Genomic DNA, 26,608 nt, shown 5'->3' on the forward strand with positions numbered 1-26,608 from the left:
GGGAAACTTCTCATTACCTAGTCCCAAGATTTATTAGAAGGGACAGATGGATCTAGTCAAGGTCACTTGATAGCACCTCTGCAGGTACAAGAGATTAATGGCTTTCAAATCTGTTAGGCCACTGATTCTTAAAATTTAATGATAAGAGTCTCCTGGCAGGCACATTGAAACAGTTTCCTGGGCCCTTTCCCCTAAGATTGAAATTCAGTAGTTTGGACTAGGGCTCACGACTTTGCATTTTTGATGAACTCCCAGCTGAAGCAACACTGCTGTTCTGAGACCCCTACTTTGGAGTTACTCCAGAAAAAAACTGAAAAAAGCAGAGGGAGGCGGGGTGGAGACAGTAAACTACAAAAGTCTCTAGGCTGTTCATTTGTGTATGGGATAAGCTTTTGTGTGTGTATGGTGGGGGTGTTGTTTTGGCTTTGCATGCTCTACTTCTTCCTCTCCCCTACACAATGAGGAAACTACTTCCTTAGGGTTTAGAGGGGCAGAAAATGGAAATTAGGGGATAAGAGAAAGCTGGAGGACTGAGAGGAAAGAGAGAAGGAGGAAGCACAGGAAGCCCAGGGGCTAGTGATGGAAGAGTTTTCTAGGCAATTTTAGGGGGCACGTGTGAGAGCAGCTGTGGGGAATGAGGGAAGTAGGTGGGAGAAGAAAAAGAATTTCTTTGAGTGCCATGGCCCTCAATGTGCCAGGGTATGAATGGAGGCAGTGCAAATGTGTTTGAGAAATTCAAGAAAGGACTCAGGTATTTTGAAATTAATTTTTGATTGCTAGATGGCATGTGTCTTTGGATGTGAAGCTGCTCTGAGTCATTGGCTTGATTATGGTTATAGTAGCAAGATAGTTCTTATATAGCATATGCAGGAGACTGGGGGGCCCAGGACCCAACAAGTCCCTCATCCTGATTAAGTGCCTCCTTCTTTCTCACTGGGCTAACTGTTGCAATGGTTCTCTGCTGATACTGGTTTTGAGGCCTGGTCCCTGCAATCCCTCCACACATAGTCATTAGCTAATAAACCTAAAGTAGAACTTTGATAACAATAGCTAACCTTCAGTGACTTTTGCCTCAAAGCCCTAGTGTTAGAACAGGCCCTCATTTCCCAACCTAACCTCTGGAGAGATTATTACAGGTTCCACAGACTATTGAATTTAACCAAAATGCCCTTCAAGGCAGTTAAGGCTTCAGATTCCTTATTTCTATGGATGCTTCTAGTATTTTTTCCAGCCACATGTACCTAACATTCCACACTTCTGTTCCTTGGACATTTACTTATAGTTTCATACCTCCGTGATTAGGCACATGCTATTCCTGCCAGCCAGAATGTATTCTTTACCATCTATACCTAGTAAGATAGAGATTCTTAGTACATTCTTAGCTACATTCCTCAAGGTGTAACTCAAATTCCTTATCTTTTAGGAACCTTCTCTGATCATCCTAACTTATCCTTACCACCAGATCTTTCATTGTATTTTCCTGTACTATAAACTCTGCTTATATTGTAGTTGTCTGTGTGATCTTGTCAGTTTCCCTCAACTTGTGTCATCCAAAATGGTGGCCACTAGCCACATTTAGTATTTAAATTTATTAAAATGAAATGAAATAGAGTTCAACTTCTCAGTTGCACTAGCCACATTTCAAGTGCTCAGTAACCCATGTAGTTAGTGGTTACTGCATTGGACATCACAACAGAGAACCTTCCACCATTGCAGAAAGTTCTATTGGACAATGATGGGACCATATATCATTCACTCCCTCTCATGTTTATTGAAAAAAGATTAGTTGCATTGAATCAATTAGAATTTTATTGGTTGTTTTGTATTGATTTTCCAGCCAGCACTGGAGCTTCATATTTTCAGCTTTTTTAAAAGGCTTGCTTTCTCTTTTGAGGATGGGCTAAGTTCTGTTGAAATGAAGCCCTGTCTCCCCTTTCTGTGGGTTGCCTTCATTTTGGAGCCTTTCTGAGAGTTGTTTGGTGTACCATCTTCCTCTAAGATGTGGCCCTGGTCACTTCCATGGCTTAACCCTTGAACAGCATTCATTAGTAATGAGGCTTCTGCCTTGGAGGGAAGAGCAGAGTTCTTTAACTCTTAGGGTTATGCTACCACGCAGGAGAGGCTGCCTATCTTTCTAGACAGACCCTCACACCTGCAGGGGGCAAAAGACATGGACACAAGGACACCTATGACAATCAGCAATTGGATTTTGAATGATTCTTTTTCATTAACTTCTTTCAAGACCATTGTAGGTCTGTGGAAGAGACTTCCAGGAAGGACCCACGGCCAGAATGACCACAAGAGGGCACCAGTGCACCTTAAACAGCCTTTACCTTCCAAAATCTTCGGAACATTTCCTTGTGATGCAAGGGCAGGACACAAGGAACACACATCAGATGGGAAAAGAATAGAAAAAAAGAAGAAAATATTCATCATGTTGTTCTGTCTAACTGGAAGGCCTACTTACCATATATTTATGCATCGAGGACTTCCTTAAATATAGGAATCACAAGAACGTTAGACAGTAATAGGCAGACAAGAGATTAGATTGAAAATACTTCAAATAAGAACGTGAATAGGTCAGTAGACTTTAAAACAGAATAAACCTCACTTCGAAGCAAGGTAGCTATGGAAACATTACTGAAATCATTCTGTTACTTCATGGCTGCAGTGTTTTCTGTAGCCAGAAAATACTGTCAAGGAAGGACAGAATATTCTTTTCTTTTTTTTCCCCCAGTTTTATTGAGAAATAATTGACATATAGGTTTAAGGCATACAGCATGAGGGTTTCATTTACATATATTGTGAAATGGTTCTTATAATTTTCTTATAAATAATACAACACAGGATTCTATATGGAAAGTTGCAAGAAATTAGATTTCAGAGGTAGAGATGTTTCGATAAAAATACCAACAGCTTTAATTTGGTCTCTGATAACTTAGCTCTGGGTTTGCAGTTGTTAAATTTTTCTCTATTTCTGTTTTCTGTTGCAGAAAGAGAGCTGGTGAATGATTTATTTCCATGTCTCTGGATATACTATATACACACATATGTATGTACATTTAGCATGGCTGATAGAAGTCACCTTTGCCCATATGAGGGCAAGTGACCTATATTTAGCACTTAGACAAGGGGTTTACTTTTTTGTAGTGGGTAGCTCTGAAGCTATGTTGCCAAAAGCCACTGGGTTCTGCAACTGACTCTTCAAGACCCTAGAGCAAATGCACATGCCTTCAAGCTTCCCAGCAAACCACAGTGACCACATAAAGGTCATCATCCATGGCTGTTCAATGGCCATGCTTGCTCATCATGTAGATGAAAGTGTAGGTAAACAAAGTAGGTTGATGTAAGAGGGTTAGGTGTTTGGTAAGCAGGGTAAATGTCATGATGGTGGGTACTTGGGACTAAGTGTGAAATTTTGGCATGATTATAAAGTCATTCAGCTAAGAGCCCAACATGCGTCTATCCTGGCCTGATAAGCACCTCTTCTCGCCAGAGTTTCAAGGGAGCTATATAGAAAAGGAATACTAATAAATTGGGAATCAAATACCCAATATGGCAATGTACCATGCTCTTTTCCATGTGCCCGAGGTCTCAAGACTAAGAAGTGGGATTTCCTAGCTTCACTTGAACACTTGAACCTAAATATTGGAATATTATTTCTACCAGCCTGGCCACACAGAGAAAGGAAGTGGGAGGGTGTAGAAATCTACAGAGCAGGCCATGACTTTACTGCATGTGTGGAGAAAGGAGAAAGGAAAAGAGCAGAAGAGCTCTGCATAATTATTTAAAGAGACAGCGGTCCAGTAAATATCCTGAAAGTGGTGGTGGTGGGGCATGTAGGAATTTTATTTTTTTCATGTAGGAATTTTGTACAGTCAAACTTGTCTTAGGAAAAGAGATCTTAGGTTCCTCCTAAGAGGTGGATTTAATATTTCTGTGAGCATCAGAATTACCTACGGGCCTTATTGAAACACACATTGTTGGGCACCACCCCAAAGTTTCTGATTCAGTAGGTGTGGAGCAGAGCCAAAGAACTTGCTAGTGAATTACTAGGGATCCTATATCTCTGGTTTAGGGACCATGCTTTGTAAATCGTGGCTCTAGGGATGCCTGGGTGAATCAGTGGTTGAGCGGCTGCCTTCAGCTCCTGGGATGGAGTCCCAGCATCAGGCTCCCTGCGGGGAACCTGCTTCTCCCTCTGCCTGTGTCACTTCCTCACTCTGTGTGTCTCTCATGAATAAATAAATAAAATCTTAAAAAAAAGAAAAGAAAACCATGGCTCTAGAGTATTATAAGTAGTTTAGGTAAAGTACCAATGACATGGGTGTGATATGGATATAATTCTGTCCCTGAAACAGAAACCTAACAAAGGGCATATTACTTAAAAAAAATTATAATTCATATATCACACAAGTCCCAAATTTCAAATGCATAATTCAATGGCTTTTAGTATGTTCACAGTATGTATACCTCTGTTAGATAACTTTCATCACCCCAAAAAGGAATTCTGTACTTATTAGCAATCACTCCCCATTCTTCCCCACTCCTCCAGCCATAGGCAGCCACTGAACACTTTGTCTTTTTTTTTTTTTTTAAGTTTTATTTATTTATTGTAGAGAGAGAACACAAAGACAGGGAGGGTCAGAGGGAAAGGGAGAGAAGAGAGAAGCAGATGCCCCATTGAGCATGGAGCCTGATGCAGGGCTTGATCCCACAACTCTGAGACCATGACCTATGCCAAAATCAAGAGTCAGAAGCCCAATCAACTGAGCCACCCAGGCACCTCACTTTCTGTCTTTATAGATTTGCTCATTCTGGACATTTCATGTAAATGGAATCACACAATTTATGGTCTTTTGCAATTGGCTTCTTTCACTTAGTGTAATGTTTTGAAAGTTCGTCTATGTTGTAGTATACACCAGTACTTCATTCCTTTATATAGCCTAGTAATATTTCACTGTATGTATCTAATCTGTATTTTATTTATCCATGCATTAGTCAATTGATACTTGAGTTGTTTCTACTTTTTGCTATTATGAATAATGCTGCTATGAACATTCATATAAAAGACTTTGTGTGGATATATGATTTTATCTTTCTTTTTTTTTTAATTTTTTTTTTAACTTTTATTTATTTATGATAGTCACAGAGAGAGAGAGAGGCGCAGAGACACAGGCAGAGGGAGAAGCAGGCTCCATGCACCGGGAGCCCGATGTGGGATTCGATCCCGGGTCTCCAGGATCGCGCCCTGGGCCAAAGGCAGGCGCCAAACCGCTGCGCCACCCAGGGATCCCTGATTTTATCTTTCTTAGGTCTGTATCTAAGAATTGGTCTGCTGGGTTATTTGATAACTCTATGTTTAGTATTTTGTGGAATTTCCAAAGTGTTTTACAAAGTGGCTAAAATTTTATACTTTACATGCCCATAAGCAGTGAGGGTCCAATTTCTCCATATCCTCACAAACCCTTGTCTTTTGATTATAGCTATTTTAGTGCGCAGTAAGTGGTATCTTGTGTTGTTTTGATTTGTATTTCCCTGATGGCTAATAATATTGAGCATCTTTTCATGTGTTTATTAGCTATTTGTATATCTTCTTTGGAGAAATGTCTATTCTTATCCTTAGACCATTTTAAAATTGGGCTATTAGCCTTTTTATTATTGAGTTGTAGGAGTTCTTTATATTCTAGATATAAGTTCTTTATCACAGATATGACTGGAACACATTTCTCTCATGTGTGGGTTGTCTTTTCAGTTTCTTGATGGTGTCTTTTTTTTTTTTAAAAGATTTTATTCATTTATTTGCATGAGTGAGAGAGAGAGCATAAGAGAGAGAGAAAAAGAGAGGGGGAAAGGTAGAGAGAAAGGGAGAAGCAGGCTCCCCAGCAAGCTGAGAGCCTGACACAGGGCTCAGTCCCAGGACCCCAGGATCATGACCTGAGCCGAAGGCAGACACTTAACCAACTGAGCCACCCAGGTACCCTAAAGGTGTATATTGAAGAATGAAGTTTTAAAATTTTTGACGAAGTCTGATTTATCATTTTTAATTTTTTCAATTTGCTTTTGGTGTCCCATCTAAGAAACCAATGCTCAATCCAATGTCATAAAGATTTACTTCTATGTTTTCTCCTAAGAGTTTTATAGTTTTAGCTTTTACATTTATGTCTATGATCAATTTGAAGTTAATTTTTATATATGGTGTGAGAAAGGGGTCCAATTTCATTCTTTTACATGTAGATGTCCAGTCATCACCTATTATTTTTTTTAAATGGTAAATAAAAAAAATAGGGCAATGAAGCTTTTTCTGGGAACTTTTTGAATATTAATATGGTTTAAACAGTATTTATTTCTATGGCTTTGCTCATACCTATTCAAATACACTCATTTATCTAGAAAATACTTACAGAGCATCTACTTTATGCCAAGCAGGTTTAAGTTGCTGGTGATATGGCAATAAATAAAGCAAAGTCTTTGCCTATAAACAACCTGCATGCTAGTGAGGAAGATGAGTATAAGCAAATAAATGAATGACTATATAATACAGCAGTAGTGGTAAGTATTATGAAGAAAAAAGCAGAGTAAGAGGGTAAAAGTTAGGGTACCTGAGTGGCTCATTTGATGAAGTGGCTGACTCTTGATTTGGGCTCAGGTCATGATCTTGGGGTCGTCTGGTCGAGCTCCATGTCTGACTCCACACTCGATGGAGGGTTCTGCTTGGGATTCTCTCTTCCTCTCCCTCTGCCCCCCACCCCCTGCTCATGCTTGCTCTCTCTCTCTCTCTCTCTCTGTAATAAATAAAATCTTTTAAAAAAAGAGGATAGAGGTTTGTAAGAGTTGGGGAGAAAATCCTATTTTATATTGAGTAGGAAAGTCAAGGAATGCCTTTCTAAAGTGGCCACATTTATTTAGTGACTCTCAAGTAAGGGGACAAGCCATGGAAATGTCTGGAAGAGGTGTTCCAGGCAAAGGAAAGAGAAAATGTAAATGTCATGGAGCAAGAATATGCTTGGATTCTTTTCAGAACAGTAAGCAAGGCAGTGAGGCTAGAGTGTGATGTGTGAGGCGAATATGGGTAGAAAATAATGTTGGAGAGGTAGTCAGGGACTAGAGCCTTGGGAAAACCAGACTGCCCAAGAGTTTTCTGATCTTTTGTCTGGCAAAGCATTTTGACCTACAATATTTGCATTGGCTTTGAACAAAAGTCAATACCATTCTTTTTCCCTCTTTGAATCTAGTACCTGCCTCAAAACTTTTAGTAAACAAGTTAAGAATAAAGAATACAAATAATTATATGAACATAATCCTAAGGCATAGATTTCCTTGAAGATAAAGTTAAAAAAATCAAAGTAATTCAAAGAAAAAATAGTTCAAAAAAGGAACTTTCAGAGTCCTTCTTTTGTTTTCTTATGTGATTTCCATAAACCAAACCTCCCTTTCTTTGTTTAAGATCTGTGGCCAGGTCTGCTGGCTGCCCACCAAAAATCTCCTCTTCTCTACAATTTCATGATAGGAATAGCTGCTTAGCCACAGACTACATTTTCTCAAATTCCTTTGCAGTAGCTGGGGACATGTGACTAGTTTTCACCAATGGAATATGAGTGGAAGCTGTGGACTTTAAGAGGCAGGTGGACCTTTTGTAGTTCTTTCCTTTTCACCAGCTGAATGCAGAGACTGCCAAGGATGATGGGGCTCTAGAGGATAGTGTAGCCACAAATTGGAAGAAGACTGGGTCCCTGAATCAGTATGTGATGAAGAGCTTCCTGCTGATTCAGAACTACTTGCCTTGAATAATTATGTGGGCAAATTAATATTTCTTTTTGTGTTTGAGCTATAACATTTGTGAATATGCTTGTGATAGCGATTTAGCTTACTGTAACTAATATAATCTCAACTTGGACAGAAAGACAAAAAATAAACTCCCTGGAAAGCTAGACCAAAGGGAACTAGGATACAGAACAAAGTTAGATTGGGATCTGAGAAAGAGGCATCTGGACAAAGGAAGTTCATGATTGAATGGCTTCTTCTCTCTAGTCATATGCATTGATATTGTGTGGGAAAAGAGCTTTTCATCTTTGCTGTGTCCTTGGCAGTGGAGGTGAAGGAGTGGTTTGGAAGGTGGTGAAAGTGTGGCAGTGGTAATGGGGCAGGGAATGACTCTTGAATGTGTTTTCAGGAGCACCAGGACAAGTGGGCAGGGATGACACCTGATCCAGGGAGGGTCACTGGGCCCTAAGTATGTCTGTCTTCTTTTTTGCCAATGAGCTGCAGACCTCTCCACAGGCCATAAATGAGAATTTACTGTTTCAATATAACACTGACTTCTTTTTTATTTTTAAAGATTTATATATTTATTTGAGAGAGAGAGTGTGTGTGTGAGTCAGCTGAGTAGAGGGAGAGAGAGAATCTCAGGTAGACTCCCCACTGAGCATCGAGCCTAACTTGAGGCTTGATCCCATGACCCTGAGATCATGACCTGAGCTGACATCACAAGTTGGTCATTTGACTGAGCCATACAGGTGCCCCTGATGACGACTTCTTCTTCTTCTTCTTCTTCTTCTTCTTCTTCTTCTTCTTCTTCTTCTTCTTCTTCTTCTTCTCCTTCTCCTTCTCCTCCTCCTCCTCCTCCTCCTCCTCCTCCTCCTCCTCCTCCTCCTCCCCCCCTTCTTCCTTCTCCTCCTCCTCCTCCTCCTTCTCCTTCTTTGACCTAAAGAATAAAGATCTTTATTAGGCACGGTAAGTAGCATCTAATAATCTTCAAATTCACTTCATCAAAATCTAGCCACAATCAATCAAACTTAACAGTTCATTCTTATAATTCATGGGTTAGGGTAAAACTCCCATCAGCTTATATTACATTAAGACATTGAGATACCTACTAAACTCTTGAGTGCAGGCAATGGAAAGCCACACCTCACTTCTGATCACTAGTGAGCACTCCAACTGTTTATGGAAGGAGAGGTCATTTGTATGAGGAAAAGAGAATTCTGGGCTGATGGTACTCTCTATAAGTTTACATGGTCACTAATGAATCTCTTTGCTAAGAAGAGTAGATAAAAGCACATTAACTTTGAGTAAAGTATGGTGAACTTAGGTGAGTGCAGTAAATGGTGCCAGCCAAATTTTGTAAAGTGGTTTGGTAATTTAAAGATGGGAAATCCTCTGGTAACCTTACCTGGATTTGTGTTTGAATTTTCTAATCCTTTTGTTTCTTTTTCCCCCCAATTTTTTAAAGACAAAAATTGAAAAACTTTTTTCACTTATGTCTCAGCTGGACCAAGAGAAAAAAATACTTATTAAAATTTAAGCCAAGACAGGTGAAGAGCAAACTGCCACTGGAAGCAATTGTGATGCTGGCGGAGGTCATCTCTCTTAGAGGAATGAGGGATCAGGATAAATGAAGACAAGTGTCTTTCCTGGGAGGGCATTAGGATGGAGATGGTTGGTCCTCCTTCCCTCCTGTTTTCCTTCACAAATTTCCATGTGCGTATGTATGTGTGGTTGTTAACTTTTTATTTGGAAATAATTCTAAACCTATAGTACATTTTAGTATACTATAGATGTACTATAGTAAATGATATACTATAGATGTTCTATAGATATAGAACCTATATTTATAGATCATAGAATGCCCATGTACTCTTTCCCCATATTCATCTATTGTTAACATTTTGCTGGATTCACTTTCATTTGTGCACATTTGTGCAATAATAAATACATGCACATAATTTTTTTTCTGAACAATTTAAATAAATGTTGTATACATGATTGCCTTTACTTCTAAATATCTCAATGTATATTTCCTAAGATTAAAAATAGCCTCTTGACCACAATATAATTGATTTACATTATAATACAATTCATAACACAATTCAACCTTATGGAATACTTTGAATTAATCTAGCTTCAATATTCCTTTTTTTTCCAAGTTGACCCAATAATGATTTATAGCATTTTTCCCTCTTTCAGTAATGGGTCCAGTCGAAGATCTGGCATTACATTTAGTTGTTATGCTTTTTTAGTCACTTTTAACTTGGAACATTTCTAAAGGCTTTGTCTTTGAAGACATTGTTTTGTTTTGTTTTGTTTTCAAAACTTTATTTAAGTTCAGGTTAGCTCACATAGAGTGCAGTATTAGTTTCAGGGGTAGAATTTAATGATTCATCAGTTGCATATAACACCCAGTGCTCATTCCATCAAGTGCCCTCCTTAATGCCCATCACTCAATTACCCCAACCCTCTCACTCAGTTCCCTTCCAGCAACTCTCAGTTTGTCCCCTATAGTTAAGAATCTCTTATGGTTTGCCTCCCTCTCTGTTGAAGACATTGGTATTTTTGAAGAATTCAATAAACAAAAAAACAAAGAATATTTTTCATTTTGGGTTTGTCTGATGTTTCCTGATAGTTAGGTTCAGGTTATACATTCCAGGCATAACTTTCAGCAGGTACATCTAGAGGCACATATAGTCTGACTGCCTCTTTTTGATGGTGCTAATTTTGTTCACCCACCTTTAAGGAGATCCTTTAAGAGCATGCAGATATTGTGCTCCTCATCAGTATTCCCCTCCAGATTTAGCAACAATTGATGATTCTTGCTTGAGCTAATCTTTGCCCTGGTGTTACAAAATGATGATTTCCCAACTCCATAATCCTCAAATGTACCAGTTGGCATTTGGCATTCCCCGTGATTTTGATTCTGTTATAAGAGCAACTTTCCTCATACAACTCAGAAAGAACTGATTCTCATAATGTACAAATTTGAATTCTATTTTTATACATAGGCATAGGATGTTTTACCCTTATATCTGACAACTGACTAGAATAAGATACTACAGAAAAACTTTTCTCAATCTTGGCTTAAAAATATTACATTGTGTTGAAATATTGTATAGGTAGAAGGAGGATTATGAATAGTTGGAGGTCTTTAGCTTTTATTAAAGAAACAACCAAGTAAGAAAATAAAACAGTTGACTACCACTGAAGAAGGCCTTTCCCGTTATGTCAAATCAACTCCTTCTTACATGAAAAGGAGAAAAGCTACAGAGTATGTGTGTCTGTTCTGCAACTACTATGTGGCTTGACTCTAATTTCTCTTCTTGGCTGTTGGCAAATGGTGTGGAGTGGAAGATCAGCCTCTCATGAGAAGAACAGAGTGATTAGATGGCAAGACTGTTAATTAGAATGCTAAGACTGCAGCGGGGCACCTTCTTACTGATAAACTGTATGAAGGTAGCTAAAATTGGGAAAAGCTGGAGACAAACCATGTGGAATATTTTTGGTGCCAAAAATACCCCTCTCTAATACCCTGAAGGAAAAAAAAAGCCAAATGTCAACCCCAAAGAGGATTTAAACTCTAAGGAAAGACACAGGGTGAATTCAAGTTTAAGCTGTGAAAAAAAAAAAAAAAAAAAAAAAAAAAGTTTAAGCTGTGAGTGCCAGGATTAGATTAAGCGGTGAATGATGACCTTTAATAGTAGTAACGAGGTATATGCATTTCTTTAAATCTTGCTCTAAATACTGTAATCAATTTTTATCTATAATAATTTGAGATGAATTGTTATGCTTTGTTAACTTAATGAAGTATTCTATTTCTATAGAAAAAGCACAGAGGCATGGAAGGCATGTTAACTTCTCTTTCTCCTGTGGGAAACCTTTTGTTCCAACCTACAGTCACATTCCAAGGCCATGTCTGCCCCAGGAGCAGCCAGCAAAAAGTGGTAGTCATAGTTATGAGTGGGAAGAGTCCATATGTACAAACTCCAAAACCCAAACCTACAAAAAGGTAGCAAGCAAGTTTTTTGAGAAAGGCCACAAAGATGCCCAGAGCCTGAGGAGCCAGGTATCCTGCTCCATATCCTTGATAGATGGATGGAACTCTGGAGGCAGGGAGATGACTTTTAGCCTAGACATCAACTGAAAAGTTGGTGAGACCTTGAATACATCAGCCTCTTTGTCTAGATGCTTCTTATCCATACCACAGGGCCAGATGCTGTCATTTCCAGACCCCTTCTGTCATGTTCCTGCTCCTGCTGGTGTTACCTGGCTTAAACTATTAAGGACGAGGGCCCTGTTAAGAGAGTTTTCCCCTTAGTGTCCGAAAATGGTGAACTGATTTCCAGAAGAGATGTCTTAGAAACTTGATATACATTGCAATAAGTGAAGGCAAAACCCTTCCTGATTAAAAAGAAAGATATTTGGAGGACAGGCAGGGGCATGGAAGTATAAAGTGAAAGCACTGGCAACAATAGCATTGGGTGTGAATCACAGCCCCCCATTTCCAAGCTGCTTGCTTGTGATATTCGTTACCTAAACTCCTGGGACATCAGTTGTGTCATTCTTGTCATAGAAGTTAAAAGCACTTACCTCTTGGTGTTGTAAGGAGTAAATTTAATAATTTATATTTAATAATTTATATAAATCTCTCTGTATGAAAGCTTGAAACACAGTGAGTATTAAGTAAGTGGTAGCCAGTGATGGTAGCTATTATTGTCAGGCCTAACTTACAGTGCTGGATATGGAAATTTCTGTGCAATCTGCCTCCAGCCTGCCTACTTATCTTGTCTCCTGCCATTCACTCATTCCTTCATCCCTCTAGAATATATTCACCTTGAACATGCACCAGACTCCAGGCAGGCCTGTGACTGTTTCTTCTCCTTATTCTCATCTTTTTTCTTACCATGCTTCTGAATGAATCTCTTCCCATGCTCTCACCCCTTCTGGAGGCTCAACATAAGTTCAATTTCCTCCCTGAAGCATTTTAGCTATTTATGCTTACTTCAGGCTCTACCCTTCTCTGAATCATTATTGGAATTACTGTTTCTATCGTAGGGTTTAGTGCTGGATTATATAGAAAAGAACCTTCTGTGATGATTGAAATATCCTATACATATGTTGCCCAATAACAATAGCCACTAAGTGTAAGTGGCTATTGAGCATTTTAAATGCAGCTTGTGTGATTGAAGAAGTTAATTTTTTATTTTATTTAATTTTAATTAATTAAACTTTACATTTGAATGGCCACCTTGGCCCAATGAGTCAACCATCTACTCTGACAATAGCTTTCATGAGAGGTAATACTTGTGTGTTCCACTGGCACCCTTGGGTCTTTCCAAGGTATCTCTTTCTGCCCATAGAGAAATCAAAGGATGGATTTAGGGGAAGATGAAAGACAGAGGATAAAGGGGCAGTACTCTGTCAGAGGAGGTTGGTGTGAGCTAGACTGAAGTTGGGGTAAAATGGGACCCAGTCCTATGTCTCCTATCTTTTATGAGTAATTCTGTAGAATTGGCTGCACTGCTCAGCAGGGCATACAGAAGTCCCACTCTGGTGATCTGGCAGGCCTTACAGCTTTACATATGAATGAGGTTTCTTGTGGGTGAGGTCCCTGGAGTCAGTGGCTTGGGCCTGGACTAGGCCTCTGCTTGATCTATCCTTTCTGACCTGACCCTTCCCTGAGAATCCTCACCCTGCCACTCAGCTCTGGCTCCTGATTTCAGACTTCTCAGAGCTGCTTCAGACTCCTCTCTGTCTATCTTGAGTCTGTTTTTCTGTTTCCCAATACTTCATAACTTTTAGAACTCACGAGCCATGTTGAGAAGCTGATGAATGCTATGGACACTCTTAGAAAAATGCACATGGCCAGATTCATATGCAGTTTTGCATACTGTTTAAGCAGCGTCACAGACTTTTTGAACCCTAGGCTTAGATCTGAGACCCTTGGTTAAGAACACTTTCTTTAATCTGACCTTAGAAGTTCCATGTGCTGTTTCTTCCTCTCTCAGCACCAGCTCAGCTCCAACTAGTTCTGCACTCACTGGGTAATGTTTTGATGACTGGTTCATGGCTCTAGTTACCTTAATAACAGGAACAGTCACTCTAAATAGCTATGAGGAGTATCAGTCACAATAAATATTTATCCTCATTGGTAGGTTAATGGATTGGCATTATGGCTTATAAATCTACACACACACACCCCTTGCAAAAGAGTTTTGGAGCCTGATTATATCTAGGTGAAATAATAAAATTCATCAAACACCAGTGCTGAGCTTCAGACTCTGGACTGAGAGTGCCCTCCCTACCCATACCCTCATCTTTTCCAGTTAATTAGAGGTTTCCAGCTCTGAACCTGTCATGTAGTATCATTTATAACCTCAGTTGAACTTTGAATTTGCACTTCTCTTACTCATCTGGGCTTTCTTCTGATCTGATCTGATCCTCTATCTCTTATTACACAAAATATTTGAGTTAGAGGACACCTTGAGACCCAGAGAGGTAAGTGATTGGTCCAAGTTTCCACATCTGGTTGGTGACAAGGCAGGGCTAGAATACAGCTGACTTCTATTCCAGTTCAGTATCTCAATTTTTCCATGCTCTATGCGTGATTTATCCTTGAGTTTTGGATAAAATGACTTAGGAAGTAGAGCCTGTATCATATGTGTAGGGAGACCTCATTGCGTGCCTTGGATATATTTTTGCAAATTTGATAATAAAGTGAATTTCACTAAATCATGTATTTCATCACATCTTTCAAAGATTTGAGATGTATTCCTTCTGTAAAACCTTTCAGGTTTGGCTATACACTTGGATATAATAGAAAAAAATGTGCTTAGAGGGAAAAGGATTTTCTGATGAAATATTAAAATACTGTTCAGAATAAACCAACAAATATAAAGTGTAAGACAACAATCTTTTTGTTTAGAGGAAGATATAGCTTGCCTATTTCTTTAAATTTAATATGTATTTCTCTTTGTTTATAGGTAAATATTCCTTTAGAAAGCCTCAAACTTTTATTTCTTCTTTTGGAAGGGCTTATCTTGCATGGTCACTATTAATTGTTTGTTTAAGCCTAGATTAACTTGCTGCAATGTTTGCTTAGTATCTTGTGCCAATTCTTTATCATTAAGAGTCAGTTTTCCTAATAGCATTATTAAGATTTATTATTTCTAAAAGTATGAATTTCTCTGTAGTGAGGTTTCTATAGATGGAATAAGCAAAGAAAGAAGCATTTTGGTTTTTACTAGCCATAGGATAGTCTATTTTATAATTTAATTAAAAACTCAAAAAGGTTATATGAGATAACATAAAGTTTTGGATTTGTTAGAAAGTCCAATGTTAGTTTTCTTTCCTTACCCACTTGTCATGATCACCTTCCCTCTGGCCAACAGGATCCCAATCACTACCTGAGCCTGGTTCCACAGCCAGTATATTGTGTACTATACATGATTAGGAAGGAAGGAAGAGCTTAAACAAATGAGCTTCAGAGTCACTCCTTAAACTTTATATTGATTAATCATTCCAGCCTGCTCCTCCACTAAACTTTTAACTAGAGCAGCTAATAGGAGGCAAACGGATGGGTTTGAATTTCATCTCTTGTTTTCTCTGCTCACTCTCTGGAAAAGGGGCTAATGAGCAGTGAAATGGCCAGGCGGGCAACGCCAGAGCAGAGGAGGTCCTGCCTGTGGAGCCGGCCTGCTGTGTAAATGGCTCTTGAATTATCGCAAGGTGCCCCCATGGTTTTATGAAGGTGCCTGAAATAGCCAGGGTCCAATGTTGAGGGGAGTAAGGAGAAAAGATGGTATTCCATTTGGCATGATGTCCATGTTGTCTGTTGGACTGGAGCCGTACCCCCAAAGGAGTCTCCTTAGAGAAAAAAATAATAGAAGGCAAATGTTGGTTTGCAAAATGTAACAAACCTGTTCGTGTTTACAATACAGATGCTGACACTGTTTAATCTAATAGCAAGCTGTTACCTAAGCATCTTTCAGAGGGTAATTAAAAGGCTCCTAGATGCACTGAAACCAATTATATTAAAATTTTATTTGTAGGGAGTTCTCAAGACTTAAGGTTAAAAAAAAAAAAAACCCAGAATTCATAACCAAGCTGAAGAAGTCTTCCTGCCATTGGCAACAGGAATGCTGCGGAGGAGATTCCAATTAGAGACCAGGGCTCAGTTACAAAGGTGAGGACCTCAAATCAGCTTTCCTCTGAACCAACCCAGCATTGCTTTAACGAAGAAGTACGGAAGGAAAAAGTTCACCATTGCAACTGTATTAAGTAGAAATTAGAAGAAAGGACTGGTTACTCCTTTGGGAAAAGAAGCCACAGAGACGGCACGGGGCTACCTGAAGAAGTTTCAGTACCAGCAGGGATAGAAAGCCAAAGTCCAGAGGGCTCTGAGAGGATGCTTTTGTCTGGAGGGCTGCATTCTTCAAGCACAATGAATGAATTAGGTTGTGTTTGCCGTTTGTGTGTTTGCTCTTTGCCCCCAGATCCACCAGGTCAATCGGGTTGTCCCAGCTGAACTGCAGGAGAAATGCATCAGGATATCCTGCTGCTCATTCTGAGACTGCCACCAACTGGCTGTGTGCAGTCACTTTCCTGTTCTGAGCATCAGTTTCCTAGGGTCTGTAAAGAGAAAGGAACACTTCTAGATCTAAAAAGAGTAAATCCTGGGCACCTGGGTGGCTCAATCAGTTAAGTGTCTGCCTTTGGCTTAGGTCATGATCCCAGGATCCTGGGATCTAGCCCCCAATCAGGCTCCCTGTTCAGTGGGGAGTCTGTGTTTCCCTCTCCCTGCGCCCCTCCCCCTGCTCTCTCTCTCAAATAAGTAAATAAAATCTTAAAAAAAAAAAAAGAAAAGGGTAATTCCTGCTGTAATAATACCTGGTATTCAGAAAATGCCTACTCCTCTAACTCCCAGGTAATTTGGAGAATGCAGTCAGTTCTTGAAACCCCTCTGTCATTCACAGGTACTAGTTTCTTCTTATTGTAGCTGGAGTTATGGAGGATCAGTGGGGTTAAGTGGCAGGCACAGGTGATCTTGTCACCTTTCAGAGGAGAAGGGAAAACTGTGCTCCTGACTTCAGCCCTGAGCTTAAGCCATTCAGGCCAGAAATGTATGGAAAATGAGTCTGGTGGAATTTGATATTTGGTGTTTTCCTTAATTAACTGCATCAAATCAACTCAGTCATATGGGTCTTTCTGGTTGCTCACCAGGTCTCTTGGCCTTTTGTTCTTTGACCAGAGTTCATCAACAGTAGCTGTAGCCAAAGAAACCATGATAGGAAGATGATGCCATCTTTTGCTACATCTGTGAGATAAGGGCGTGAGGTGAGGGCCTGCATATGTGGGGAGAACTCACATGTCACAAACTTTCTGAGAGGACTTCTTGACACCCATTCTCCATAATCCCAGTTGAGGCCATCTCTGTGGAGATGACTGTGTGAAAAGATGCACTGAGCTGAAAAACTAGGGCTCTTTGTCTGGAATGTCTTTGCCGGGCAGCCCTCCTCCGTGTTTCTTGGCTTCATCTGTGGTGACGGCCACCAGCATTCTCACTCTGGCTCTCTGCCACAGCCCTCACAAATGGCTCTGGGGGGTTATGGGAGAACCTCAGTTATGCTCAGCACCTAGGCATTGAGTGCTTTCACTACAGTCTCTCTCCAGCTCTGACTCATAGAATGCTGAATCTTGTCACTGCTGTTCTTGGTCTTGCTGCAAGGCCCTAAGCCTGGAATTGAGGACCACTGAGTGTGTCACTCTTATTGCAATCTATTACTCTCGAGCCAAACTTCTGTACCTCCTTTCTCTCTTTTCTCAGCATAGGACTTACTGTAGAGGGTCCTTAGTCCTCCACATGAATAGACCCCTCATGTTTGAGTCTTCAGGCTCAGGCTGATGTCCTCACCCCCATCAACTCTAGATATAGTCAAAGCTAGACTATTAGCTCCTGATGGGGGGTAGTCTATGATACTCAATGACAGAAGTCAGAACCTTCAATTACCTCTCTGCTCCCCACAGTATAAGATCTCCTACTATGAAAGAATAGGGCAGGAGGTTCCCAATTCTGTGGCCTTTTGCTGCTCTCCCATAATATAACCCAGGCTCCCTTTGACCAAAGTGAAAAATGGAGACCATGCCTTTAGTTATGAGGCTTTCATTTTTTCCTCCTTCTGCAATCCTTTAGTGCCTTTTCCTGGAAGGGTGGTGTGTCCCTAAGTTCCACCTGTCTACCAGGATTCTCAGTGGTGCTGCCTGACCAGGCATGACTGCCATAGACAGGACCCTGTGCTGTGAGCCTCTCCTCTTCTTTTCTTTCCCATCAAATTCTACCCATCCCAGTGCCATTCTATCAAGAGCTTGACCTTTTCTGGGAAATGAGAAACCACTTTAAGCTGAGATGTTCAATAATGGTAACAACTTTGTCCTATCTTTCAGTTGGCTGGTCCTGTTGGAATGGGGTAAGCGCTGACAGGCGATACCCACCTTTTGGGTGTCAGGACTGAAGACCAAGAGCCTTGCCATGAACATGAAAATGACAGCTCCCATGGGAATGGGTGGTGCCCCTCTCTGTTGAGATGATTGACAGACAATCCTTCACTTACCTCTTCACCATCCTCCAGGAATTTTTATAAACAAAACTTATGGTTGGATGACTGTTTAGATCCAGGACATGCCGTCTCCCTGAAAAGGTGAGATGCCTGGTGATATTTAAGATAATACACCATTGTCTGTCTGTTAGAGTAAAGAAGGCTGACGGAAGAAGAAATCAAGTGTGGGGATTCATTCAGTAGACAACAGAGGAGTTGAAAGTGCATATAAAAGAATTAAGATGGTGACCCATGGAAGCCATGGAGGAAGGAGAAGTAGGTGAGGATACAAGCAGAGAGAGGACAAATATTTGGAAATATTTGACCCAATAATTTTAGGAATATCTGGGTTATGGGCATATAGAAGTTTAAGAAGTAAGGCAAGTGGATGGAAGGAAAGGTAGAGTGGGGTGAAATGAATGCTCTCCTTGAAGGAGCCAAGGTTAAGATCATTGTTGGGAATAAAAGCAAGGGCAATGGTATTCCTGTGGAAGCTCTGGATGCTCACACCCACAGTAGTCCCTGTTTAGCAGATGGAAGAAGAGATGACTGAAAGAATGAATGAATACTGCCAGTATACTCTCTGAGCTTACAAAGACTAGTTGGGTGAGTCAGAGTTATTAATATAAATAGTTACAGTGGCAACAATATGTCCCAGTGACAGTCCTATTTTAAAAATTAACTTTAAAATCTATTTTAAAATGTTGTTCTAAATTCTATGTATGTTCTCTTTTGCATTCCTTTGAGGGCTTGAGTCTGTTATTTACAGTGTTTATTACTTTTAAGCATATGGGAGTGCATATGATGTCTGTCCACTTTTTTCTAGAGCTAGTAAACATACTGGGAACAGGACCAGTATGATCATATTCACTCTGCCATTGACCTTGTGAAGGCTCTCCAAGGTCAGTAAGGTGGTTGGATTTTTGTCAGAATTGACTTGTTTTCAGCAGGAGCTGGGTCTCCTGCCTACCAACATTTGTAATCTTTCCTTACTATCTAGCCTGCTGTAAAATTACTAGTACAGTTTCCCCAGGCAATGACTCTGTGATTTTCTACTTTTTTATTGATCAATAAACAGTTTTAAACCAAAAAACCCCATAGTGAGAATAGAAACTTATTTGGTACTTGTAACTACCTGCCTTGGAGAAGAAAGAGGGATTGGAAAGATAAGAGCCTTAGGCTTCTGCTGCCTTTTTGATGCCAACACCACTAGAAAAATGCAGCCACAGGTTAACAAAAGAATAGTTGTCTACACTATGCTAAATAACTGATTGTTTCCCCTAAATTGACCCATTGTTTCCATGACCCCTGGATATATGCATCACTCTCTGTAAACTTCAAGAAGGCAGGTTTTGACTGTGCTGTTCACTGCTGCTTTTCTCTTGCCAAGCGCAGTACCTGGTATAAGTTAGTGTCCAGGCAACATTTGTTGAATAAATGATTGAATAAATACTATAGCAATCAGGCTTGGGAATAAGAGGGTAAATTTATCCCTCTGTTGTATTGAGATTGTTTTCCAGTAATTTCCTTGCATAAGTCTGATCTCCCCAGCTTGATGATCATAGAACTACCTCTAGGTAGTCATGACTATGTCTCCAATGATTATGTTTTTTTTTGTTATCCTATTGGTTTTGTTTTTGAGTAGTAGAATTGGAAATAAGTTTAGAAAATAAAGCACTATTTTTTTAGTAAAACCAAATCAATAACCACCTAAGGATAACAGAAAAATTGTGATTTGAATTTGAAAACTGCCACATTTTGAAGCCTGGAAGAGGTTTTCTCTCACGTTTGTTGATATCATTTGTTTTATCCAGGGAGTGTTTGAAGGTAGGTTAAATTGAAAGTGCGCTTTTTGAGGAAGCAGTGTTGTCACTTTGCCTCCCTGATGAGAAATGTTGAGAACAGTTGACTTCTTGTTTTCTTGTTTTCCATGGTGACATCACCTGACGAACACCAGTTGTCTGTGTAATGCTCATACCCCAGAGATGACAAATTCAGTATGACACGGATAAGGTATCAGGGAAAAAAGGAAGGACATAAGAGCTAGTTTATAGTTCATCAAATGTTCCTTAAATTAAAACTGTGCTTTTATTCACCAAACATGGAATCCTGGATAATGGGACCTAGAAGGACCTTGGGAATATCTCAATTTCAATCTGCTCATTTTACACACAAGGAAACATCCAGAGCAGCTCATGACTGTCTGATTGCCTGGTTCCTTGGACCCTAGTGGGGCCCTTTCCAAGGCCTTGACAGGAAGCCTGGGGATACAGCTGGGAATGAGGTTCACTGCCATGACACACACCGGGAAGGTTGTCCAGTGCTCATGGGCTCTGTGTGTCGTGGCTCTAGCCCAGCAGACCCGGTAACAGTGAGGCATAAGGCCTTTCACTTAGCCAACTGATGAAAACTCTGTCCTTTTCAAAATGTCCCAGAAAGCCAAAATAACTCATATTTCCCACTCAACGTTAGAGCAGATTTATGCCCCTTTAAGAACACATGTGGTGTAAAAAGATGAAGGGAGAGAGGGCCTAAAGTTTTACATATGGCACCAAGGTAATCCTAGCCGCTTTGGCTTCTCCAAGGAGAGTGCCTGTAGGGTATAATTAGAACAGAGATAGCCATCCCAACAGATCTATACTTGAGCAAATTGTGGCTAAGACAAAATTGGAACTAAGGCTAAATTTATCAATAACAAGGTTTAAAAAAAGGAAAAGAAGACAAATGAAGTTGAAATTTCTCCTTGTTTATTTTAATGTGCAGAACATTTTCTAGCTGATTTATGCCACAGCTTCAGTGTATTTTTCATTTTTTATTTATTTTTCAGTTAATTGGATTTCCAGGCATTGCAGCCAGCCACAGCAATTGATCCCTGAAAAGATGGATTTATTGCTTAGACAGGCAGAATTCTGACAATCTTCAGAGGATGGAAAATAAAAGAAAACAGCCCATACACAGAGTACGGCAGGTCACCATTGGGTCAGACCAGCAAGATATGTTACAGCTGGCAGGTTTATGCTAGAACCTTAGGACGAGTAATCTTCTCACTAAATGGGCAGCACCAGGACCCAACAGAATATTTTGTAGGATATTGTCAGTGATCCATGCTTAAGAAGAAACATAGTCTAGGATGGAGACCCCAAGGTAGATGTTAGGTCCCAGACAAATTGGACCCCTGGTTGGAGAATTGAGTAAATCTGAAACAGCTCACACCTTGGATGGTTTTATCTGGAATGGGACCTTATTTTGCCTGGTGGGTGACTCTGTTGGAATGCCATAATGGCTCATGGTGCAGAACTAATATGGAACTCATGAACTTGCCTTCAGCTAGTGTGGTGGAGGGTCCTGGAAATTTGTCATATGAGAAGCAGGCCGAATACTGCCCTCAGCTCTGCAAAAGTCTGACAGCCATCCGACCATTCACCCATTCGTCCATATAATATTTTACTGAGCCCCTCCTATAGGCTAAGCACTTTGTCTGGTGCTGAGCATAGAGGATTGGATAATAAAAAAAAAAATAGAGTTCCTACCCTTGTGGAACTTACAGCCTATTGGGCAAGTAATTACAAATTTGCTGAGAGTTAGCAAAGATGGGTTTAGGGAGCTGCAGGAGTATATTACAGGTGGATCTATCCTGGTCTGGGGCTGAGGAGGGCTTCTAGGAGAAGGTGCTATAAACAGGAGAGATGGGATATCCCAGTAGACAATGGTCAGACCAAATGTACAATAGAACTCTGACTCCCAATCTGCAGCAACTAGCCAACCCATCATCTACAGCAACACCCGTAGGCAGCCAGCCTGCTATCTTTAAGTCACACTATAGAAAAACCATCCCAGGGAAGCCAATAAATCACCCCAGTAACAACTGGATAGGACTTAATTAATAATTAACAGTCTCCCTGATTTCTATCCCTATTTCCAATATAGGATCAACCTGAGAAAGCCAAATGCACCTTAACTCATCACATAGGATGCTCCACTTCTAGTTATCCTACCTAAGGTTTCTCATGCCAATAGTTTCTAGTCAGGGCACACCTGAAGCCCTCTCTTTTTGCATTATAAAACTCTCCCACTCCTTTGCCTGCCTTTGAACCTGCCAAAACTCAAGTGATAATGGCTGACCTCCTTGATATAGCAAGCTCTGAATAAATAGTCTTTGCTTATTCTCATTTGGTTGCTCTTTGTTTATTCCACAAACCTGAATGAAGATGAGCATGTGTGGGCCAGGCAGTAATGGGGAAAAGAGTATTCCAGGAGCTGGAACAGCATATTCAAAGACCCTCAGACAAAGATTAAGGTATCGTCTTCAAATGAGAGGGTTGAACATGACCAAAATGTGGAGGGTGAGGGAGAGACTGGCATGAGCAATAGCTGGGGTAAGGTTTGGGGTGAAAGGGTTGAGATCAAGCAGGACCTTGTGAGCTGTGTTGATGATTTTTGGCCTGTATTCTAACCAGAGCCTCATTTATGGATGATGCATGAGGTTTTCCTCTTAACTAATAAGTTTCCATTGTGACTAATCTGTAGCTCCCATCTGCTGCTCTTTATGTGAGCCCCTATTTCCTATCTGAGGGCCTACCTGCTTCAAGACCTCCTTGTTTTCTGTTAGTCCTGCTTTTTGTGAGGCAGATGCACAGGCAAAGAGATATTGCTGTGTGCGTTCTGCTCATTGTCAGGAAGAGCTCCTTCTGGGCAGGGGTAAAGTAAGCCCTGTCTTGTCCAACCTCCATTCTGGGACTGTGCCCAGCACAGCCTAGAGAGAAAGGTCAATGTAGCAGAGACTAAAAATTATCCCCATATCTCTTCTCACCTTCATCTACAGTGATAGAACATATGGCCAACGAGATTAGAGATATTTCCCAGTCTTCTGTACAGCTTAGTAATAGGCTTTTTGTCCAAGGTCGGGCTGATGGGAAGTGAGGAGATGTGATAGATGCAACTTCTGGGACATGTACTCAAAGGAACAGGGCATGCCCTTTCCTCCTTGCTGGCTAGATTGTAGAGGTGGTACTGGGGAACCATTTAGGATCGTGTGTACCAGGATGACAAAGCAACCAGAAAGAGTGCCATGATTGATGGGGACTGCTTATATCTGGAAGTTTAGGCAAAATAGAAGTATATGTTGATCTTTTCTAGGTCATTGTTATTTCATTCTCTGCAACTACAGATGATCTTTATCTTAATTCAGCAGTTCTCAAAGTATAGTCCCAGAGCCCGTGGTGGGGATCTCTGAGACTCTTTCATGAACTATTTCATAACAGTATTGAAACTTTATTTGCCTTTTTCACTCTCATTCCTTCACAAGCATATAGCTGAGTTTTCCAGAGGCTACATGATGAGCACTATCATAACAGATTGAACGCAGAAGCTGAATACTAATATAAGCCAGATATTAAAAGAGGTTTGCAAGAGTAAAAAAAAAATGTCAGTGTCAGTCTTCTCAATAAAAGTTTTTTTAAATATAGTTTTTTCTAAAGTATTTGTTTATGAGTTTTTTATTTTTAAACAAGTTAATAAAAAAACATTAAAAAATTTCTCCATTTTACTTTCTAATAGTAAATATGGAAATATGTAATCCACTTATATAAAAGCACTTTGGGGGTCATCAATAACTTTTAAGAGTGTAAAGAAGTCTAAAATGTTGGAGAACCACTGCCCTAATATAGGTAGCTTGATATTTCCTGTTGGTGAGCAGTTACCAGCTTTATGTCCCATGCACCTCTTGTTTTGGGGGTCAGTTCAGGTGATCATCCTCTTTCCTCTTTCAGCACCCCTTTGATCCCTTCTTTCTTGGTGTCCTTTGACTATCTAGGAACTGACTTCAGTTTATATAGAATTGAGTGGATATATGAAATATATCCATTCAATAATGAGGTCCCTAATATGGGTTAGTGATTGTTCTTGGTGTGGAGATCAAGGATGACCAGAAGAACATGGTTGTTTCTTTGGTTTGGCTCATGGTCTAGCAGTGGAGGGAGGGTGGCAGCCCAGGCAGTTATTGGCACAATAGTGGATTATATAGGGCAGAGAGGTGATGTAAGGAAGGGGATGATCAGCCCTTCCTAGGGGGAAGTAGGAAAGAAAGGATCAGAAAGGTTTGGGGGGCCACCAACGTGGCTTAGTGGTTGAGCATCTGCCTTTGGTTCAGGCCATGATTCTGTGGTCCTGGGATGGAGTCTCGCATCAGGCCCACCGCAGGGAGCCCACTTCTCCCTCTTGCTATGTCTCTGCTTCTCTCTGTGTCTCTCATGAATAAATAAAATATTTTTTAAAAAAGAGAAAGGTTTTAGGGCAGAGGTGATTTTGAGGAAACATGAAAAAGAAATATGAAGTAGTGAATTTATATGTGAGGAGTGCAAGGAGGGGGAAAGCACACAGGCAAAGGAAAGAGAGGGGCAAAGGCATGGTGACACTATGGGGCAGGGTGTTTTAAGAAAAGTCCAAGTGGTTTGTTATGGGATGAGAAGCTGGAAAGGGGCCAGGAATCATTAAGTAATGATCAACAACTTGGCTTTTATTTTCAAGTCAGTAGGAAATTATAGAATAACTTTAGGCATACTTGCTTTTAGAACTATAACAAAGATTCTTCAACTTGTTTAGGGGCTCTGTTCACTTGCTTCCAAGAGGTGCTGCTATGCTTGGCATGACTGGTGGGTAGGGTCTCTCTAGAGAGTACTCTTTTTCAGACTCATAGCAGTCCATTAATGGCCCCTCCATTTTTGAGCGGGGTGGGACAAATGAGTTTGAGTATGGATGGCAAGGTATGTGTCCTTTTGATTTTTCTATCTGCATGGACTGCCACACATCACTGGCTGTACTCTAGAAAGGGAGGGGCTATGCAATAATTAGAGCTATTTTTACCTATAATTATGACAATTTAGAAGTTAAAACTAATTACAACTTTATGTTTGTAACTAATTATAATATTTTTGAGCACTTAGTATAGGCAATTTTTGTGCATGTAGCATATACTAATGTATGTAATCCCCACAGCAACCCCTTCAGGTAGGTCCTATATTATCTCTCTTTTTATGATAGGATATTGACACACAGAGAGTTTGTGGAACTAAGCACTGCAGCCTGGACTCTGAGGCTGCGCTCTGGACTATGACCCTACACTGTCTTCTGGTCAGGAACAGGGGACTCCACGTAACCAGGCTAGGAGATCTGTAAGAGGCTGGAAGTCCTGCAGGGTAAGTTCATTACTGTAAGAACTTTCCCTTCTCACCAAGGCCAGAGTGACTGAAAAATGCATGGGTTAGAAGCCCAATCAGCAATGTCAGCATTACCTGGGAACATAGCTAGAAAGGCAAATTCTTGGGCCTTGCCCCAGACCTACTGAATCAGAAACTGTAAAGTTGAAGCCCAGCAAACTGTCTTTAGCAATCTCTCCAAGTGGTTCTGATGCATAGTAAAGTTTGAGAACCGGATTAGTGATAAATCCCTGGGTGGGGGTTGGAGAGGGTTAGGAGGGAGGGGTGGAGAATAACTGAAGGGAAAGACTCCGCCAAAAGCTCTTTTCTGAAGTTGTTGCCATCACCAGAGTAAGAAATCAGAGCCTGAGATCAAATCCTCAACCTGGGCTGCACTTTAGAATCATCTGGGGAACTATCAAAACGTATCAGTGTGCTGGCTTCACCCCAAGCCTATTAGATCAGAATCTCTGGGGGGATAGAACCCTGTCATCAGTTTTTTAAGAAAAATTTCCCCAAGTGGTACTAATGTGCAGCCAGGGTTAAGAATCAGTGATTCTCAAACTTGAAGACACATCAAAATCTCCTGGAGGGCTTGTTAAACAGAAGCTATTGAACTCTACTCCCAGAGTTTTTGATTCAGTAGGTCTGGGCTGGAGCCTGAAGATCTGTTTCTCTCATAAGTTCCCAGATGCTGCTGCTGCTGCTGGTCTAGGGACTATTGTTTGGGAATCACTGCTATACGTTTTCACAATAGCTTTAGTAAGGTTAAGCCAAACAGAGGCTCTGGGAACCAAACCTAGAACAGGAGCTGGAGGGTGCCCTCCTTCTGCAGTTAGCTGGGCCAAGCCAATGTGTCTATGATGTGATTTATCTTGCTGAAGAAGAGAAAAATTTTAGTTAATTTCCTAGATCTTTTTACCTGCTAGACATGTTTATTAAATTTTTAGACCTAAAATTTGCTTTTCCCCAATTATAGTGGCTGCTTGAGATCTGACAAAGAAAGCCTAATTTTCAGACTTCCCTCAGTTTCACTTCTTAAAGGATTTC

The 26,608-nt window shown here is 40.5% G+C and overlaps 1 long non-coding RNA gene across 37 annotated transcripts in view; it reads left to right on the forward strand.

The window, feature by feature from the left end:
- LOC144293854 (uncharacterized) overlaps positions 1–26,608 on the forward strand; it is a 441,703-nt gene that overhangs the window by 41,620 nt on the left and 373,475 nt on the right. For 4 of the 37 annotated variants that reach the window (XR_013361218.1, XR_013361220.1, XR_013361225.1 and 1 more), the window contains one exon: positions 25,404–25,558. The exons of 30 other annotated variants lie outside the window; for them this stretch is intronic. This is a non-coding gene — a long non-coding RNA (uncharacterized LOC144293854). Of the gene's footprint in view, positions 1–9,232; positions 9,360–9,400; positions 10,346–18,213; positions 18,468–25,403; positions 25,559–26,608 lie in introns of those variants that run through there. 3 more of the 37 variants (XR_013361217.1, XR_013361219.1, XR_013361230.1) reach the window with 2 other exon arrangements.

The sequence above is a fragment of the Canis aureus genome, chromosome 22 (genome assembly GCF_053574225.1).
Source record: "Canis aureus isolate CA01 chromosome 22, VMU_Caureus_v.1.0, whole genome shotgun sequence".
NCBI classification, from domain to species: Eukaryota; Metazoa; Chordata; class Mammalia; order Carnivora; family Canidae; genus Canis; species Canis aureus.